This window comes from Durio zibethinus, chromosome 12 (assembly GCF_047325235.1).
Source record: "Durio zibethinus cultivar Kanyao isolate XHJ-2024 chromosome 12, ASM4732523v1, whole genome shotgun sequence".
Lineage (NCBI taxonomy): Eukaryota > Viridiplantae > Streptophyta > Magnoliopsida > Malvales > Malvaceae > Durio > Durio zibethinus.
Window position 1 is genome coordinate 17,808,399 of NC_143173.1, and position 22,621 is coordinate 17,831,019.

Below are 22,621 nucleotides of genomic sequence, written 5' to 3' on the forward strand. Positions count from 1 at the left end.
AGGAGCAATTTACTTTCCAAAGTCGTGGTGCCTCTGTTTAGAGGAGCAATTTACTTTTTAAAGTCGTGGTGCCTCTGTTTAGAGGAGCAATTTATTTTTCCAAAGTCGTGGTGCCTCTGTTGAGAGGAGCAATTTACTTTTCAAAGTCGTGGTGCCTCTGTTTAGAGGAGCAATTTATTTTTTCAAAGTCGTGGTGCCTCTGTTTAGAGGAGCAATTTACTTTCTCAAAGTCGTTGAGCCTCTGCTTAGAGGAGCTTTGGTAAAAAAAAAAAAAAAAAAAAGGAAAACAAAAAAACAAAAAACAAAAAAAACAAAAAAACAAAAACAAAAAAAAACAAAAAAAACAAAAAGGAAAACAAAAAACACAAAAAACACAAAAAAACATAAAAAAAACAAAAAAAACAAAAAATGACAATGTTGAGCTGAGTCTTGATTGGGTGTCTACGTCTTTGCACAATTTCTGTTTCACAGAAAATGTGCAAAGAGGGGCAGCTGTAGACACCCAATTGGGTCCAGGCCCAAGTCAATTGGGCCTGGCCCAAATGGGTAAGGCCCAATTCAATTTGTGGCCTGTATTACTATTTTTTTTTCTTTCCTTTTTTTTTCCTCTTGTTTTTTCTTTTTTTTTTCTTTTTTTGTATTTTTATTATTTATTATTATTATTATGTATTAATATATGTATATATTTATTTATCTTTTTTTCTCTGTTAATATTTTTATGTATTATATGTATATAGTTATATATTTATTATTATTATTATTATATTATTATTATCTTTTTTTTGTAATATATTTTTGGGTTTATCTTATGTTATTTTTTTTTATTATCTGTTAATTTTATCTGATTTTTTTTCTGAATTATCTGATGTTATTTTTTATTTTTATACTATAATATCTTTTGATTATCTAGTATTTTTTTTATTTATTTTGATTTTAATTCTGGATGGCTAAGATTCAAAGTTGAAGAATCCCACTCTGGAGGGGAATTCAATCAGAAGAGTCCAGTTGGATTCAAAGACTGAATTCCCGTCCAAGGAGGAATTGGGATTGATCAAGAACTCCTGATCAATCCCTATAAAAGGGACCCCCTGGAATAGATGAAACACACAGAAAACAGTGAGCAAAGCTACTGATTTGAGAGAAAAGGAGGCGTATAGGAAGCTAAAAAAGGTTTAGGAGTGTTCTGGGAGCTAAAAGAAATTTTTTGAAGATTTTTCGAATTTTTTTTTCTGGGAATTTCTAGAAATTCCAGTTTCCGGTTGAAATTTCTGGCGAAAATTGAATTTTTCGGCCAAATTTCTGACCAACCTTGAAGTTTCCGGCAATCTGCCCAGTTTCTGACGAATAATCCCAGAACCGGCGAACTTTCGACCAACTTCCGGTGAAATTTCCAGATTCCGACGACTTTTTCCAGAATCCGGCACCGATGTTCTTCAGTTTCTAGAGAGAAGGGAGAGAAAAAGGAAGAAGAGAGAGAGAGGGGGAGGAGCGTTCTGCGGAAAAACGGAGGAAGGTGCCTTTTATACCCTCCCAAAACGACGTCGTTTTGGCTTTAAGTTAACCAGGGGATCCGCGCGTTTTGCCGAACCCGACCCGACCCGAGCGTCGACCCGCTTTCCTGACCCGCGCGTATTGCCCCTCCTCCAAGCCGAGCCGAGCCTCCAAGCCGCTCTCCTGAGCCGTTTTTTCTTCCTTGAGCCGAGCCGAAAGCCGAGCCGCTCCAGGTTTTTTTTTTTTGAATTTTTTTTATTTGTTTTATTTATTTATTTATTTATTTATTTATTATTATTTTTATTTATTAGATTAGGTTTATTTAATATTCTTTTTATCTTTATTTTATTTTTATTTTTTTTTACTTTTCTTTTTTTTATTTTTTTTTATTATTCTATTTTCTTTAAATAAAAAATCAAAAGTTCCAAAAAAAAAAAACATTTTTAGGGAAAAGTTGAAAGTATCAATTTTCCTTGAAAATAAAATTTCAAAAAAAAGGTTTTTGAGGAAAAGTTGAAAGTATCAATTTTCCTTGAAAATAAGTTTCCAAAAAAATGTTTTGAGGAAAAGTTGAAAGTATCAATTTTCCTTAAAAATAAATTTCCAAAAAAATATTTTTTTGGGAAAAGTTGAAAGTATCAATTTTCCCCACACAAAAAAAAATTATTCTTTTCTTTCTTTTTATTTTGATTTTGATTTTTTTTTCTTTAAATAATCTGACGACGGAGCCTCTGCAAGTGAAACAGTAGTTTTTCTTGCATACTCTTGAGGTGAGGGAATTTTCTCAGTTTTCTGCTAAAAGTATTAGAGTCAATTGAGAATAATTTCCAACAATTAATTACTTGGTAAAATTTTAAGGCTTTTGGATAATACAAATTTCAGCTGGTACCATCTTTTGATGGGCGTTGTGAGGGTGCTATAACCTTCCTCACACGTAACCGAACTCCCGAACTCTGTTCTGGTTAACAGACCTAAACCTATTCTTTTAAGGACCCTTAAATTTAGGTGTTCCCTAAAAGGACAGATTCTTTAGGTGACCAATCACACCTAGATAAAAAAGATTGGTGGCGACTCCCTTAAACCAATGTCTAGCGATAGATCCCCGGATCTAGACGTTATGACACTTATACATAAATTAGTAAACAAAATCTACTTCTAATAATAATCCCAAATTAATATTTAATTAATATCATGCACCCTAAAAATTTGGCAAATGAATTACTCAAATAAGCATAGAGATAAATTAAATTATAAAAATTTAAATGAACACATCAAATAAATAAAAACATAAAGCATAATTTTATATTTATAATAAGAAAAAAAACCATAATAAGAGCTCAAACATAATGAAAATTTTATTCAACATCTTAAAATAAGTCCAAAATACAACTCCCAATTTCTCTCATAAAATGTCAAAAGTACCCATAAAAATTGGATTAAATCTTTCTATGACCCTTATGAACATGTGTCATCACCACATCTATCTGTAACTAATTTTTAATTTATAATGAAAGGTGTTAAATCGATTATAATTTTGTAAAAAAAATTTTCTAAGGTAATAATGATGATAATGTTGTTAGGATACAATACAATCTAAATTTTTTTTGCTAAATAAATTTAAAGTTATTTTTAAACTAAAATTGTGAATATATATATATATATATATACACACACACACACTAATGGTAACGTGATTGAGTTGCAGTCATGAGTTAACCAATTGGTAAATTTACATTAAATCCAAAGTTAAAATAGAATAACAATATAAATTTAAGATTTAAAAAAAAAATTTTTAATCTTATTCAAAAAAAGCTACCCACCCATAAAGTAACATCCTATAAAAAATTAATTTTTAATGAATTTTCTTTGCCCCATATGAGTATATTGAAATCTGGTACTTCTATTAAATTTTTTATTGATACGGTCCAAAATAGATTTAGTAATTCATATATTTGTATTATGTCAATATCATTATATACATATAAAATATGAAAATTTTCATATCAAATTCATGTTGATAAATCAAATATAAAATACTTTTTTTTGTTGTTGTCAAATCCACATAGAATTTTTGTCAAAACTTTAAATAATATCACTTTCACATTTTTTTTCATATAATTTTAATCTCATGTGATCGTAATATTATCATATATATATATATATATATACATATATATTGCAAATGATTCCACCTAATGCAAGCAGTTCTCTCTCCAATTGACCCTGACTAAGAAATTTTGAAGTCAGAAAAGCAATTGACTTTGTTGCAAGAGCAAGGATTAATCTAAAACTTACCAAATCAAAGCAACCACTATTTTTTCTTTTAAATCAAAGCAACCACTATTATTATTACGACATTAACATGTGAATTTGTATGGTTTCCAAAAACAGTAAGATCTTCTTCTAACTGCGTTCCGATCTTTTAATATTATATGATGAATTTGATTACTTTATTATCATACTTGGGTTGTTAAATAATTGAGACTGGGTGTAAAACCTCCTAATTTGTAACCACTACTTTTTTAAGGTGAGGAAATTAAAAGTATTTATTACCTAAATAGGCCATTTTTAAATTATTTTTTCTTTTCAAAGAGTTTTTTTTTTTAACGAAATGTCAATTTTTATTACTAAACAGGTAGTCTAGTACTTTTATAAATCTTTGGATGAATTTGATATCACCAGGCAATTGATACCAACGGTCTTGGTCTTCACAATAAATAAAATGAGTCAAGCTTTTGATTTTGGGCCCTCTAATTTGCTTTTGATCTCCTTTTACAAAGCATATCTAAAACCAATATATCTTTTTCTCTTTTTCTTTGTATTTATTGGACTTGCATACTTTGTGAGACCCAACTAGTCATTTCTCCTTGACTCCGCGTTTTACGCCATGGGCTTGTATGAAATTGCAGCTAGTCATTCTTTTATATAAATATAAATATAAATTATATATATTTCTCTAAGAAGTATAAATTATATTAGGATAATTGATCATTGATAATATTCAATATTGAAAAAAATAATTTTAAAATTTTAAAATACAATATCGTACTCAAATTCCAAATAAAAAGTTATCTAATTATTTTTGAAAATTTATTTTCAAATCATGAATTTATAGAATATGAAAATATTAAATTAATATGATAATATCATATGATTTTTCCTTTACTTAACATTCTAGTTAATTTCAGTGGTTAGTAGAATATAAAAAGTTTTCAAATGAATTTTATTTATAATCTTTTCTTTCAAAATTTCACTTTTAGTATTAATTAACGGAATATGAAAAGAATGAGGTTAATATAATAATATTTTAAAACCAAGTTATAAATTAAAATTTCTTTAAAATTTGCTAATATATGGGACCAAATATTTAATGAAATTCTTGTGCATTTTCATTTTACCCTTCAAACAATTCATAAAATTATATAAAAAAAACTATATATTTTTCACATTTATCTTTTTAATTTAGTTCAAAATTTCTCATGATTTCATTTATTTCAAATTTATCTTGATTTCATTTATTTCAAATTGATAACTTTAAAAATCAATGAAATTTGCTGCCTTGATATCATGTAACTGTTGGCATAAATTTCAATAAAAAAAAAGTTAAAAAGATCTTTTCGTTTTTTGCCATATGATCATTGTTTAGGCTCGCTTTTTTTACCACAATTTTTTATTTAATATGTGCACAAATTCAAATAAGGATAAAGAGATTTGAGGACACATGGAGTGTCAGTTTCAATTCAACCCTAAGATAAGTTTATGATAGTACCACATATCAAAGCCGTGATTGGTGTAATCCAAAACTGAGCAAGCAATTCTTTTTCCATGAGAGAGACAAAAGAAGTATCAATAAAGTTATTTTATTTTTCACATACATATAAGCAAATAAAGGAATCTAGTCAGAAAAGCTAAGGACATGCTCTAAGTGCTAGGCCTTGAATCAATCCAAGTCATCTTGCTTTCGACAAACATCAAAGCAGGCTAAGAAATTTTAAGTCAGAAAAGCTACTGATCGTTTTCTAAATGCAAGGATCAATCAAGTTGTCTTGGTTTCACAAAATTTTAAGTCAGGAACGCTAATGATTTTTTTCTAAACGCAAGGATCAATCAATTGTCTTGGTTTCACACACATCAAGGCAAACTAAGAAATTTTAGGTCAGGAAAGCTAATGATCGTTTTCTAAACGCAAGGATCAATCAAGTTGTCTTGGTTTCACACACATCAAGGCAGACTAAGAAATTTTAAGTCAGGAAAGCTAATGATCGTTTTATAAACGCAAGGATCAATCAATTTGTCTTGGTTTCACACACATCAAGGTAGACTAAGAAATTTTACGTGAAGAATTAAAGCTATCAAATGCAAGGATCAATCAAGAGGTCTTGGTTTCACACACGTCAAAACAAACAGAGAAATTTCAAGTCAGGAAAGCTAATGATCATTTTCTAAACGCGAGGATCAATGAAGTGATATTGATTTTACACACGTCAAAGCAGACCAAGAAATTTTAGGTGAAAAATTAAAGCTACCAGTTGCCAGGATCAATCAGTCTTCTTGCTTTTCTCTTGCATCAAATCAAATCATTCTGTTATCATACATCGGATAGGTAATTAAATAATTGAGATTGGGTTTAAAAGCTTCTAATTTGTAATTTTTTTTTCTTAAGATAAGGTAAATTAAAATCTTTATTGTCAAAGAGATAGTAGTTTTAAATTTTTTTCTGTAAAAGGTGTATTTTTTTATATATATAAAAGATGTCACAACTTAAATATTGAGAAAAAAATATAAGTATTGAGATTTAAATTTCAGATCTCTTAGATGCAATCTCTTAAGGATAATTACATGAACCAAATGAATTAAACTTTTAAATTATATTGATTGGGCAACTCATTCGAACCCGAAAGCCCTTCCTAATTTTGGGAAGGCTTAGACATGAATTTTAGGTTCTTAAATGGGCCTAAACTTGAATTTTAGACTCGTTTAAAAATTGTACTAGGCCATGGACATAAAGTTTAAAGTTTGAATCCGATTAGGCCTAAATAATTATTATATACTTTTTATATTTATATTACATAAAAATATATAATATATACGTTAATATCCTATGTCTATATATACTAATCACATTCAAATATTGAATTAAGTTAACAAAGTATTTTTTAGGCTTTACTTTGTTGATTATTTATTTTATCATAATTAATACTTATTAAAAAAAAATTATTTTTATTTAAAAAATAAAATATAGGCAAGCTTCAGTAAAGTATTTTAAAAATTAATTAAGCCTGAGTAGCAAAATAAAATTATGTTTTGGGATGAATAAGTATGAACAAACTTAAAATTTGTTAATATTCTAACTAGGCTAGACTCGAATCTGGCTCAACTCAATCCATATATGTAGACACCTTATTTGGTCTGGGCCCAAGGCCATTGGACCTGATCCAATAAGGTTTGGGCCTAAGTCCATTGGGGTCAATTCAGGATCCAATTAGCAGGCCCAATTGGCTTTTATTTTTATTTTTATTATTTGTCTATTTATTAATATTTATTTTTTATTTTTTTATTATTTATCTATTAATATTTTTTATTATTTATCTACTTTTATTTTTTTTGTTTATTCTATTATTTATCTATTTTTTTTACTTTATCTTTTGCTTGATTATTTTTTGGCTGGGATTAAGGGATATTGATCAAAAAAAGTTGGAATTCTGTCATGGATATGGGACTAGAAGAGTCTGGATTGGATTCAAAAACTTGAATCCAAATCCCAGACGGAGTTGGGATTGATCAAAAATCTGATCAATCCCTATAAATAGGTCCATAAATCATACAGAAAAGGCACAGAGGTGAAATCAGAGGCAAAAATAGTGTTAGAGGCAGTTTAGAACTTTTAGGAAAATTTTCTCAAAATTTTCAGAGTTTTTTTTTTCTGGAAAATTCGACAAAATTTTCCAAAATTCGACAAAATTTTTCGACGAAATTCAAGTTTTTCAGTGAGTATTCTGGCCAAAAACCTAGTTTTTGGTGGAAAAACCCAAAAATCGGTGAGAATTCCACCATTGTTCTTCACGGGTAGAGAGAAGGAAGAGAAAGCTAAGGGGAAGAGAGAGAAGGAAGGGAGGTAGTTTGGGAAAAAATAGAAGTTGAAGCCTTTTATAGTACCGTAAAACGACGTTGTTTTGGCGTTAGTGAACCCACAGGATCCACTCATTTTGCCAAGATCCGACCCGATCTGATCGTGACCTGGTCCAGCGACCTGCATACTGACCTTCCCCTAGAGTTAAGCCGCACGCTCACGAGCCGTGTTCTTCGAGCCGTTTTTTTCCTCAAGCCGAGTCATGTTAAGGTTTTTTTTTCATTTTATTTATTATTATTATTATTATTTATTGATTAGATTAGAATTATTTGGTATTCTTTATTTTATTTTTATTTTTATTTTTATATTATTTTATTTTTTAATGATTTTCTTAAAATAAAATTCTAAAAAAATATATTTTTGAGAAAAAGTTGAAAGTATCAATTTTCCTTGAAAATAATTTTCTAAAAAATATATTTTTAAAGAAAAGTTGAAAGTATCAATTTTTCTAGAAATTAAAGTTTCAGAAAAACATTTTTAGAAAAAGTTGAAAGTACCAAATTTTTTTTTAAAAAAAAACTTTTTAAGGAAAAGTTAAAAGTATCAATTTTCCTTAAAATAGAAACTCCCAAATGCTTTTGATGAAAAGTTGAAAGTATCAATTTTTCTTGTACAAAAGCAATGAGTTTTTGAAGAGAAAATGATTTATATCTAAAGCTGAATCATTATTATTTTTTATTTCTTTTCCTTCTTGTTTCTTGAATTTTCTTTAATGGTAAATAATCCGATGATGGATCTTCTACAAGTGAAACAGTAGTTTCCTTGATACTCTTGAGGTGAGGAAATTTTCTCAATTTTCTGCTAAAAGTATTAGAGTCAATTGAGAATAATTTCTAATAATTAATTACTTAGTAAATTTTTAAGGCTTATTGGATAACACAAAATTAAGTTGGTACCATCTTTTGATAGGCGTTGTGAGGGTGCTATAACCTTTCTCACACATAACCGTACTCTCGAACCCTGTTCTGGTTAACAGATCCGAACCTATTCTTTTAGGGACCTTTAAACTTAGGTGTTCCTTAAAATATAGATTCCTTAGGTGGCTAATCGCACCTAAACAAAAAATATTGGTGGCGACTCCCTAAGTCAATGTTTAGCGATAGATCCCCAGATCTAAATGTTATGACAATATACAAATTTAATTATTAGTATCATGTGTTCGTACCTAAATTGCCAGTATGGTAGGAAAGACCATTTTATTTCTTTTTCTCTTTCTAATGTATTTACTTAATGATTTCATTATACTATTTGAAAAATTAATATTAATGTTAATTTATGAAAAATTTTAACCATAAAAGAATTATGAAAATTGGAAGAAGAAAAAAGATATCTCCATCTCCACATTGAGAATTTTGTCATGTAAACAATATTGTAGCGTAATACTAGATTTTTGGTTCTTGCTTTACAATATCACTTATTTTTTAAAAAAGATATTTAGAATTCGTTTGGTTTGATTTTTTTTTTTTTGTAAAAAGTGTTATAATAGTATTTGACAAACATAATGCAAAAATGCTCTAAAACATTAAAAAAAACTATTTAATAATATTTTTATAGATTTTTATTAAATACAAATTAAAAGGCTTAACTTTATATGCCAAACCAATAAATAAAACAAAGATATATTAATTAGAAATTAAAAAATAAATGAGATTAATAGAAAATTTGGATCAAGTAAAAAATATGTATGTGAAATAATTCATTTTTATTATTTTATGAATTATTAACAAATAAATTGAGAATGTGAAAAAAAAAAAAACTAAGTAATATATTTGTTGTTATACAACAACACTTTTGAAAAGGTTTTAACTTATAAAATCTTTTAAAAAGCCAAATTAGCTTTGATTAATAATTTTAAAATTTTGAAAGTAAAACATCTTATTTATATTTTTGTTGTAAAAAACTCTCGAATAAACTAGAACAAACACCTTTAGTAATGCATAAATATATATATGTATATATATTTGTAGGCACCAATTTTGTGATATTATGATTTTACTTATATTATTATTATTATTATTATTATTATTATTATTATTATTATTATTATTATTATTATTATTATTATTATTATTATTATTGGGTGGCCAATCACACCCTATAAAAAGATTGGTGGCGACTCTGAAATTTTCATCAAGTCTAACGATCGAGTCTCCTCGGACGAAAAATCATTATGACAATATTTTTTATATTTATATGTATGTGTGTTTAAAATAGTTTTTCAAAATTGCAAGAGTTTCTTTTAATAAAACATTAGCATTCGAGATCCCACTTCAGATGTGATCATAATTATTAGGATTGAATTGGATCATTAATCAGATCAGTTGAATTGATCAATCAATACCTGAATCAGTTCGGTTTTATTAATAGACTAAATTTGCGATTAACCTGCATTAAACCACATTGAACTAATGGTTGAATGAATAAATCACTAATCTGGCTAGTTTTTATTGAACCATTTTGGTTTTAATTTTTTTGATGACTTTAAAAATTATGATTAATTTAGTTTTTATAATTAATATTATGGATTATTGTATTATTTAATTAAAATAATATATTTTAAAGTAAAATAGACAATAAAATATGAAAATTTAAATAATTAAATGGTGTTATCCTTCCTTACACGTTATGCACATTAAAGAATAACTTAATAAAATTTAACTCCTTTCTCATTTATATTTTTAGGTGACACACTCATATCAAATTAAAGGATAAAAACTTGGCTAAAATTAAAACTTTAATTATCATTTTGGAGCTTGATTTGTTTTATATCAAATATCATCAATTTAAAGGAAATTTTTTTATGTCATTTTTTAAAATTTATATTTTACATAAGCTTTCTCTTTTTTTAAACTTTTTTTTTTTGTTTTTAAGTTTTTTAGAGTATTTACTTTTTTTAATAATACGGCTGAATTATTCAATTAGTATCTTTAGAGTTTGAGTTACGAGTTTGAATTTTAAATTTATTTTTGTAATTTAAGTTTACTTTTTAAATACATATACCTTTTTTACACTTATATTCTGTTATATATTTTTAATTTTTTAAGTTTGAAATTATCTACAATAGAATTTTTTGCTTATCACATAATGGATTAAATTTTTAAAATATTTATATATTTATATATCTTTATTAGTTTAACAATTGACTTGATTGACCTAACAGTTGAACCAATGACCCAACACTTTGAATAGTTCAGTATCTGGTTTGATTTTGATAATTATACATATGGTTGCTTTTTATATCAATTTAATTAAAAAATTATTTTTTGTAAAAAATATGTCAATTTAATTAAAAATGATAACATTCTTTTTTAAAAAGAAAATAAACGAAAAAAAGATAATAATTTACCACAAATTTAGGATTAACCCAAATCAAGAGAAGTCCAAGGAAATTGGGCTTGTTAAGTGGACTTGGGACTTAGTCTGCTTCAGGTATTGGGTCCTTGGGAAGGAAAAATGTGTTCTAGGTCTGAATTCAAGCCTACACATTGATACTTTTTTTGTAGTGCAATATCAAAACTCAATTTTTTTTTCAATTCATTTTTCCCTTTTATTTCTATTTAAAATTCACCCTTTTCACCCAAACTACTTAATTTTCAGCATCAACCACCATCATTGACACCATTTTCCATCATTGGTCATTGTTCGTCAGCACTAAAAATCACCCAAAGTTCCAACAAAAGATTTTTCTCATGCCATGTGTCAATATATGTGGCATTTTTTAGATGCTTTTGTGGTACTTGAGAATCACTTCTTTTTTATCTACTTTTCTTTTTGTTTTTCTCTCCACCAAAATAGTGTAGTTTTAAAAGCCCTAAACACCATCTTTTCTTTCTTTTCTCTTATTATCATCACATTACCTTTTCTCATCGTCAGCCTTTTTTTCATAGTTATCACTATTGTTGATCTTTGTCTTGTTACATTTGTCTTGTTGACAGTAGCTCCCTTTTCTCTTTCATTTGTTTTTTGTTTTTTTTTTCTTTTTTGTATCAATGAAAATCTAAAAATCCCAATCTCTCTCACATTGTCTTCCTTCATGGGTGGCCTTAGATCCACTGTTGATGGCTCAGTTTCCTCTCATTTCCCCTTCTTTTTTATTGTTTTCATCTTTTTTTTTTTTCTTTTGTTTTTTTCCTTCTCCTTTTTCATTTTCACCCTTTTTTGGTAACAAGTATATTTTGCCACCGCCACCACCACCACCATCAAGATGGCTTGATCAATAAGTACAACAAGCAAGCCATGACTGTCATCTTTTGAGATCACCGTTGTAGCGACAAAAATCCCTACCTAAGAGAAAAATGATCCTAATTATAGGAATTTTATAGCACCTTATTTTAGGTTAATTTTTAGGTTTTGATGTTGTCATGTCGATTTTGAAGGCCACTAAATGAATTAAAAAATATAAGGAGTCACCACCAATATTTTTTGGCTAAATGCGATTAGTAACATAGTAAAACTTAGCTTTTTAATAAAATCTTAAAATTAATTAAGATTATTTGAAATGATAATTTTTGAATTTGCATAAAAAAACAAAGCCTGGTTTAAAAGTCCAGTTACGTGTTGGAAAGAATTAATATCCCATAACATTCATTTTAAGAATGATACCAATTAATAATGTATTATCCTTTAATCTTGACAAAAGTTGTTTTAATTTTGATATTTAAAATTAATTTCCTTGACTTCCTTTATTTATCATAATTTTGATTTTTTTTATTTCATTTTCTTCATGAAAATTTTTCTTCTTTGTAAAATTATTATTTTACTTTTATTTGAAAAATAAATTGAAACCTTGTTATTGAAAGATTTTCAAAATGTTTCAATACGTTGGTAACATTAAGATAAATTTTCTCACCTAAGAATTTCTTGGGAATCATTACTTGAATTCCTTTATAATCTCATTTTTAGAGGCTAATATTTATCTTCAAATCAATATTTATAATTAAATTTAATACTCATAACTTCATTTGAATAATATCTTTCTTTTTTTAATAGATAAAAAGTAAACAAGAATTTTTTATTGAAGATTATTCTAAAGTTTCCATTATTTTGGCAGTATTTTAAAAAATTATTCTCATATAGATGCTTTTAAAGAATCATTACTCTGATTTTCTTAGAATCCCATCGTCGAAAATTCACATTTATTTTCAAGATATATTTATATATGTGTGTGTGTAAAATACAAGTAATAAGATATGAGATACATGTAATTTTACTTGTCTTGGTAATCTTGCTTATTAATTTTTATTATTTATTACCCATTATCTTGTCTAATTTGTTTTTGTTCATTATTTATTTATTTTTAATTTAATGATTTTTCTTAAAAAGAAAAGGAAAGTCTTTTATTTTAAAAATTTTTCTAGACACCTTAAACTTTGATAACATTTTAGATAAATTTATTCACTTAGTTAAAAATCACAACTCAAACTTTCATAAAAAAAAAAAAATCCTCTTGTTGGAAAACATTTCCTTTCTCATTTTTATTTATCATAATTTTTTTATGCTTTTATATTTAGTATAAATTGAATTTTACCAATTTTGAAATTTAAATTTTACTTTCATTAACACTATTTTTTTTTCAAAAAAGAAAAAAGAGATATTAAATATTTATTTTAGGAATCTAGAATTTTTGTACAAGAAAATAATTAATTTAACAAAAATTATACAAAAAATAATAAAAATTACTAAAAAATGAAAAAAAAATTACCTAAATAGGTTGGTCAATGCCAGTCAGTGATTTGGTGATGATTCAACTAGGTTTAAAAGTGGTTTGGTTGGCCGATTTAGGTGCTAAGAGAGTTTCGACCGGTTTAGGTGCTTAGAGAATTTTGGCCAAGATTGGTCAGCAGCAGTCGAAAGTAGGCTGGGCACATAGAACCAAGATCCAAGGTTGACATGCAGGTTTTTTGAAAAAATTTTTAGGCCTATAAAAGTCAAATTTTTTTCAATTCATTTCAAACACTCTCCTAAAAAGATCTCTCACAACTCTCCCAAACAAAAAATCCAGAACCAACCATGTTTCTAGAATTTGATCGAGTGCTGTTATTGACTCGTGCTTGTTAGTGCCATTCAATCACCTTTTGACCTTAAATTTTCACCGTATACTTATCCTAACGCTTTTGTTTCATATCTGACCTTAGATTTCGAGAATCAACCCTAATAATCTTAGATCTACCCTTTGTAATCATCTGTTTTATCCAAAAAATTGAATATTTTGTCAAAATAAATCTAAACCAATTCCAATTTCATTCAAATCCATTCAGGTATCTTAATTAAGTTTATTAGATTATTTTAGTACTAAAACTTTTAAACTTTTAATTTTTTATTTTATTTTCATTATTATTGTTATTATTATTATTATTATTATTATTATTATTATTATTATGTCTTTTGTATTTTTCTTCTATTTGTTTCCTCTGTCTTTTCTTTATTCTTGTTCATCCCAAAAGCTCACCTACCTCTGCCTAAGTTGGCAGCAAAAAATTAAGGGTCTATATCCCTAATGATCTAGGATTTGATCTCAGATTAGTCTTTGAAATCAAGTAAAAAAAAATTTTCATAAAGGAGAACACTAACAAAGGGAGCCAATGACCATTTTGCCTAGAACAACACACATTTAACCACCAAAAAAAAAAAAAAAAACTTAGTAAACAAAGCCACCAAATCCTCATAGGAGGAACCATTAGTAAAAAAATAAAAATTTAATCAAGAGCAAAGGTTTTGATCTAGGTGGTTTAGGATTTGTTTTTTTTTTTTGTTTTGTTTTTAAAATAGTTGAGAAAGTGTTTAGGAAATAAAGGGGATAAGTTTGGGATTTTTTACAAAGCCACCACATCCTCATAGGAGGAACCGTTAGTAAAAAAATAAAAATTTAATCAAAAGCAAAGGTTTTGATCTAGGTGGTTTAGGATTTGTTTTTTTTTTGTTTTGTTTTTAAAATAGTTGAGAAAGTGTTTAGGAAATAAAGGGGATAAGTTTGGGATTTTTTAGGGTTTTTAAAATAAATTTTTTTTGCTTTGCTTGATTTTGGAAAATTTTAAATTTTTCGGTGGTTGTATGAGTTTTTCGATGATCGAAATCTAGGTATTTTGTCGAGAACTAGGAATATTTTGAATTTATTGATGCTGGTTAAAGATTTTGACCATGGCACAACGACAATTGGCCGAAATTTGGGTTGCCATAGCTATCGACAAGGAAAAAGGAATTGTTAGAAAGAGAAGCTCTAGTTTGTAGAGAGATAGAACAATAGAGAAAAATAAGAAAAAAATTCAAAAAGGGGCCTTTTATAATGACCCAAAAAGTCGTTGTTTTGGAATTAAGGGATTCGGGCCAATGTACCAACCAACAGGCCAACCCGTATTCTAACCCGACTCATTTGATAAGATTTCCTTTTTTCATTTTATTTTTGTTTTATGATTTTATTTTATTTTTGTTGTTTTTTTGTTAGGATTTTTATAATTTATTTTTATAAAATATATATTTTAACTTAAGCAACAAAATAAATAATTATTATGAATAATAAATTAATAAAAAATAAAATCAAGAATAAATAGTAACTTTTAATCTAAAATAAAATTGATAGACAAAACAATAATAATATTAAAGAAAGTGAAAAGATTATATTTTTTTCTTAATTTTATAAGTAGTAATATTTTTTGAATTTTCGCTAAAGTTTTGGGATAGTCAAGAAATTATTTTTACTGAAAACTAACTACCTCAACTAACTTCTAACTTTCAACAAAAGAAACTTCTAGAAAATTCTTAGAACTTGATCTAAACAAAATGAAATTTAAAAAAACAAAACGCAATTGCAGATCAAATCAAGATTAAATTGCATCTAAAGTAACAAAAACACAAGATCTATGAAGAACAAGTAAAACTGAAACTTAGATACAAATCTGAAAATTGAATGTTCAACAAAGAATGTAGAGCTAAGCTAATGCAAATTGAATGAATTTGAACTGGAAATTGCAAAAACAAAAGGAAATCGAAAATCAGAACAAGACTGAAGGAGAATTGAAATAGCAAAAACATGAATGCCAACTAGAAATTCAAAACCGAAAGCAAGAACTTAAATCTAGAAACTAACAATTCATGGATGAAAATTATAAACCAAACACCTAGCTAGGAGAAAAGTAACTTGAAGTGCTGTCACTTACTCAAGCGCTAGCTCACCTTTTGGATTCAAATGAAACTTTACAGATTTTTCTGAAATTGTGTAGAACGAATTTTAATGCAATTTTTTTCAAATTTGTAGAACAATGAATAAAAAATTCATGAAAAAAAAATTTAGCTTGAAACAAGCAATATTTGATCAAGATTTAATAGAAAAATCACAACTAATTCAAGAACATGAATTGCTAAACATATTTGAGAAATAAGTAAAAATGCATCAAATTGAACTTGAAAACTTAAGGATTGTTTGTTTTTGTTTTTATTTTCTATTTTTTGTTTTCATTTTCAGTTTTTTTGAAAATTGAAAACAAAATCATATTTGGTAGGTTGTTTTTATTTTCTATTTTTGAAAATTGAAAACAAAGCTTTGTTTTGAAAATTATTGAAAATAGAAAAACGATGTTTTCAGTTTTTTGAAAACAATGTGGCACTATTACCACACAAGCACTGGTAACAAAAATTACAATTAAACCACTATAGTGACGTTACAATTATTTTATTAATAAAATAATATTTTTATTATATAAATATTATATTAATAAATATTATTATATATATTATATAAATAATATTATATTAATTAATAAATAATATGTTACATTAATAATATATTATTAATATAATATAAATTAATATAGTATTTATAAATAATATATTATTAATATAATATAAATTGATATAGTATTTATAAATAATATATATTAATAAATAATATTATAATATATAAAAATAATTTATTAATAAATAAATAAAATTATATTAATAAATAATATATTAATAAATATTATTATATTATTAATAACAAATGGAGCCTAAAATCTTTAACCACTTTCTCTTCCATGTTTTTGTTTTTATATTTCTAAAACAAAAACATTTTATACAAACATGATTTCAAATTCAATAAATTAAAAATAAAAAAAATTTAGAAAAACATAAAATATAAACACACACAACAATATCTAACGACCCCTTAAAAATTTTAAACTTTTATTGAAAGAATCTTAAAGTGCATTGAAAATAAAAGGCAAGGAAAGTATATTTTACTGAAAAATAAATGCAATTTTCCCCTAAACAACCCTCTAAATGAACAAGCAGGAAACTATTTTGAGAGAAAATAAAGTAAAATGCAAGAAATGAAAATTCTAGAAAAAAATAGAAAAATGCTATGAAAGTCTCCCCAAATGGCTTACCATTCCCTCCTATTTATAAGCAAATGTGAGGTGGTTCAACCAATCAAAATGCAAAAAAAATTCCAGCTAAGTTGCCACATCGTCTAGATCCTTCCAACTCATCTGTCTTGCTTTCGTAGCTTTCTTATATGCTTCTCTTTACTTCACTTTACTTCAAGCTTTCTTCATTTGATCTTGTGAGCTCTAAAAAGTAAAAATTACGTCTAATGAGAAGCCTTCAAATGACCAACCAAGCAACTCCAATTATCCTTCTTTAAATGTCCAAAATGGCACCACAATCCTTTATTCACCTAGCAAGTACATCCAACAAGCTTGCTTGAATTTTGCTTCCAATAATTTTGGCATCAATTGTAACCAATTTCTTCTTCAATTTTCTGCCAAATACAGACCATTTAGTGGAAAATTTATGTATGAAAAATTATGAAAAATTCACAAGTCCAAATATGGCTTCAAACTGCACTAGTGCACTAGTCACCTTTCTAACACTTGCAAAACTACCACAAAGGTAACAATAACTAATGAATTCAAAAGGACATTTTCAAATGAAAAATGTGAGAATTAAAACTTGAAATAAAATTCAATTATGCTCAAAAAAGCTAAGAAAATCATAGAGAAAAAGGGTGAGGAAAACTTCCATGAGTGGCAATGTAGCACAAACACACTAGTTTTGGCTTTTCATGGCTTTCTGCACCAAAAATCCTCCAAAAGGAGTCCAAAAGCTTCAAAATTCCTCATTTTCCATATTTTCACCTACACATTAAATATTTGTATATTTAGGAGTTTTTTCGCCAAAATTCACAAGGAACAAGCCAATATTCAAGAGAAATTGCACTAAATGAGATAAGAAAATACAAAAGTTTAGTGCTATCAAGCATCAACATAGGGAGATTGTGACTAGCTTAAAAGTGACTAGATCATGTCATCATGCATATTTGGCTTCATAATCGAACCTATGGAACTTATGGTTGCAATTTTATTTACACAATTTGTGTTAGCAAATAATCATAATCACATTTGCCTTTTTATTGGAATTACACTGAAAATCTATTAATTGTATTAATGGAGTGCACTTTTTTTTTTTTATATAGTAAGTAACCTTGCTTGAAACAAGGTGTTGAGTAAATAATGCAAATGCTGAACTGGGACATAAAGCTATGATGCTTGCCAACAAGGTGCCTAGCACTCCAATTTAGTAATTTAACTACTCTATTAAGAGAAAAGTATTTTTAAGATCCAAGCTTCTCAATTTCCTATTTATTCATCTTTAGATAGTATTCCAATGAAGATATCATATATGATATAAATTTAAAGTTTTAGCTCACAAAGCATCTGGATTTAAGGAAATTTGACACTTTCTCTTAATATGTTGTTCAAACATGGACAATGAACTCAAATTTTCTAGAAAATGCATCATTTAAGATGCATTTGAATGCACCTTTGAAGGAAATAAGGCATTTCCTCTTCAAACAATAATCAGGAAAGTTGAAAATAGTAATTATTTTATCCTTTAATTAATCTTCTTTTTCAATATCTTTCAAGGAAGGTTAATATAAGTATTTGTATTCATGAACTATTTCAAATACAAAAAAAGTAGGATCAGCAGCACATCTCACAGAAAGCAAGATGATAAATACTAATCTAGCCAAAGTGGGAAAGAGATGCATATCATTATGGCCAGATTTCAGCCCCTATTCTTCATGAATTTTACAAGGTAACACAAGAAGAAAGTGGATAACTCTATTTTGCAAGGGCTAAAAATATCATTGCAAAATATTGTTTTATTTACAATGACTTTATAATCATTGCTTAATTGAACTTTTTAATATTTTATACAATACTAAATTTTATTGTTGTTAATTACACTTCTATTCATAACGACAACAAAAAATTGTTGTGAAAACTTATTTTATTTGCAATGATTTTTTAATGCCGTTGCTTAAGTTGTTTTTTAATATTTTATTTAATGATAAAAATGGTTGTTATACTAGTTTTTGTCATGTTTGTAATGATTAAATATTATTGTTGCAAAAATTTATTTTATTTGCAATGATTTTTCAATATCGTTGCTTAAGTTATTTTTTTGTGTCTTATACAACGACAAAAAAAGTTATTGCAAAATTTTTGCCATATTTGTAACAATAAAAAAGTATTGTTACTAAAATATGTTTTATTTGCAATGATTTTTCAATATTGATGCTTAAGTAATTTTTTTATATTTTATACAACAACAAAAAAAATTATTATGAAAATTTTATCATATTTGTAATGATAAAAAGGTATTGTGGCAAAAACCTATTTTATTTGCAATGATTTTTCAATGTCGTTGCTTAATTTATTTTTTAAATATTTTTATACAATGACATAAAAGCTATTTCAAAAATTTTTATCATATTTCTAATGATAAAAAATTATTGTTGCAAAATAGTATAACATCTGCAATGACATTTCATAATCATTACTTAATTGATTTTTTTTAAAAAATATTTTATATAACGATAACTTTTATCATTGTGAATTCCTATTATATATATTCCTAGCAAAAAAAATTATTGTGATATTTAATTATATTTAGTGTTGTTACTTACTCAAATTTTCAATATGTTATATAACAACAAATAATTTATTACAAATATTTAATCACGACATAAATAAATTCATTATATGAGTTCTAAATAAGCATTGGTTTGGAGGAATGAAAAAAAAAATTAAAGTTTCACTAATAATGAATTGAAATAATATTTTATTGATCTCTCTCTCTTATATTTGTCTAAAATTTTTCAAATGGGAGCCTAGTTTTTTAGCATTAATTTTGATGTCATGTTTATGAAAAGATGCAAATTCTTATCTCATCAAGTTGAATTTACTAACAATAAAAATTATTGAGCAGGTAGCTTTTTAAAGGCGGAGATATGAAAAATGGAACTGAGCATTATTTGGTGTAAAACGGCAAATGTTTGAAGAATGAAAAATTTTAGTTTGGTTTCAAAGCTAATATGAATTAGTATTTCAGTTTTAATATGGTTTCATAAAATTTTAAAATCAATCTAAATCTAAAATTAAATTATAGATAAATAATGCAGTAATATTTATATTTATATCGTTATATCCTAGCCCAAATGGTAACTGGGCTAAACTATTACCAAAATCTATTAATGTGGTTAAGGAATTAACTGCTAAAAGAAAAAAGGGTTGAAATATTTTAGGAGAGAAAACTTAGTCATTTTTGTTTAACATGAAACAAAAAAAAAAAGAACTTTCTCTTGCTTTCTTGCTTAGGGTTTGAGATTTTGGATGATTGAACTTGAGGGTAAAAATCGCAGACAACAGTTGGTTTCATCTTTTAACGTAAGTAAAAGCACTTTCACTATTTATTTGGAAGAATGTTTTATTTGTTGTTGAATTTTGAGATTAAAAGTTTGAGGAAAACTTAAAGATTCATATAAATCTCACATAATTTTTCCTGATTGGTTGATGCTAGTCTATTTGATTGGGTTTTTATTATTTAATTAAGAGTTAAGCATGATTATAGACTAGCTTTAAGGCTGGTAACAAAAGAACCCACTATTGTCGATTAAAGGAAGGAATATACATGCTGTGTAACAACAAGTTTTCTATGACAATGAGTTTGTATTAGTTTTGTGTTAATAAATGGAACTTTATTACAAGTATTATATACCGTTGAAAAGCTTGTTGAATTTATATTTCAAAGAAATAAATGAAAGTCAATTTTGAGTTTTTTATAAAGAGTAGTCTAATTTTTACTTAAAAATGTATAGGCTGCCTAGCAATAACAGCAGAGAGGAATTATGAAAATTCTCTTAATTTTTATACAATGAATTACTAATTGAACCGTACATGTTTGAAAAGATTATTAAACCTACTTTCCAATGAAACACTCGAAACTAAATTATGAGTCTCTTATGAATAAATATCTAATTTTTATTAGAATATATACATGTTATCTAACAACAGCATATGATATAGATTGTAAAAATTATTATAATTAATTTAAAAGGAATCATAAGGTGGGTCATATATGATTACAAAATTTACCAAGTCTAGTTTTTAACGCACTAAAAGGATCTTAATTTTAAGTTTTATATATTGTGATATGGTTATTTCAGTGAACGAAATGCAAACTGTCAGTATTAGTTAGTTGTTTTAGTATAAATAATCTAAAAAAGGTTGATTAATTTTTGATATATTGAAATGAATTTAGATAAGCAATTAATTATTTTGAAAAAAAATAAATGATGAAATCAAAATGAGATAAGTAAAATTTTACACACTTTATTTGTTTTCAAACATATATATATTTTTAAATGAGTAAATATTTTATTTATTTATTTTTTAGATCATATTGTGTTTTGGTCTCGAGGCTTAATATATATAAATATTTTGTCTTATGTTTTTTGTATAAGTTTTTTTTTATATATTAATATTTTTATTTAAAATATTCTCGTGAGGTTAAGGGTATCAAAACTAAACTTTTATTTTATTTTATTTTTATATTTTTCTAGTCGTGTTTCCTATGGAAGACAAAATGGGTATGCCAAATATTTTATTAAGCCTAAGAAGGATTTGGCGGCCCACTAGAACTCTTTTGGACCAGACCGGTCAAAGCGGTAAAATTGTCAATTCAAACTGCCAGATGCCTTCTAAAACCCTATCGAGACTTCGAGTTGATATATCATTGTATCTCAAAATTAGGCAGCTCCTTAACTGAATCCAGAGACTACAGGAGCTTAAGCAGCAGCCATGGGTACGCCATTTTCTTTAGCTTTTCATATCTAATATTCTTGATTTAATAGCTGGATAGCCCTTATTTTCTCTATTGTTTTTCGTTAATGGGAGGATTTAAATCTGGGATCTGTTTTTTTGTTTATGTAGAGTGATGGGTTTTTCTCTGATTGATTTATTTTCCTTTATTTGATTAAATCTAGAAACTTATTGAAGGTTTGGTTCTGACTTATTATTAGTTTTCATTTTTTTTTTATATATATTTCATTACTATATTTACCACTTTCAAAAATTAGATGCTAAGTGGTGGAAATGGGCTTTTAATTGACTGGAAGTCTTTTAAAATGAAAAGGGTTATATTTGATTGCTTTTTTGTAAATATATTTAGATGGATCATTGTTTTGGCATTTTGGGTTCTGATTTGTGATGATTTTGTTTTTGCTGGGTTTTTTTGGGAAAATATGGGCTTACAAGTACGTGTCAGAGCTATGGAGGAAGAAGCAATCTGATGTGATGAGGTTCTTGCAGAGGGTCAGGTGTTGGGAGTACCGCCAGCACCCTTCCATTGTTTAAGTTAACTACCCAACTCGCCCTGACAAGGCTCGTCGCTTGGGTTAGAAAGCCAAGCAGGTTAGCTGATTCATTGTTTCTTTGATATTGCTTTCTTCCTCTGCATTTTTATGAGGTTTGGTATTTATCTTTTAATTTTTGGCTTATCCTATTTGCTTTATTGCAGTTGTAACATATTTTAGTTATATGATTATCCTTTGTTCTGAAAAACTGCATTGCAGCAATGTTTATGATCGGACACATTGAAAATGCTAGATGACTCATATGATGCTAATATAGTTGAAATATACTTTTTTAATTATATTTATGAATAAAATAATAAATTAAATGA

The 22,621-nt window shown here is 26.7% G+C and overlaps 1 long non-coding RNA gene across 1 annotated transcript; it reads left to right on the forward strand.

Moving 5' to 3' along the window:
• The first annotated feature begins 21,556 nt into the window (after positions 1-21,556).
• Positions 21,557-22,621, forward strand: LOC149515800 (uncharacterized). The gene is made up of 2 exons (XR_016326033.1): positions 21,557-21,742; positions 22,195-22,621. It is a non-coding gene; the product is annotated as an uncharacterized LOC149515800 (long non-coding RNA).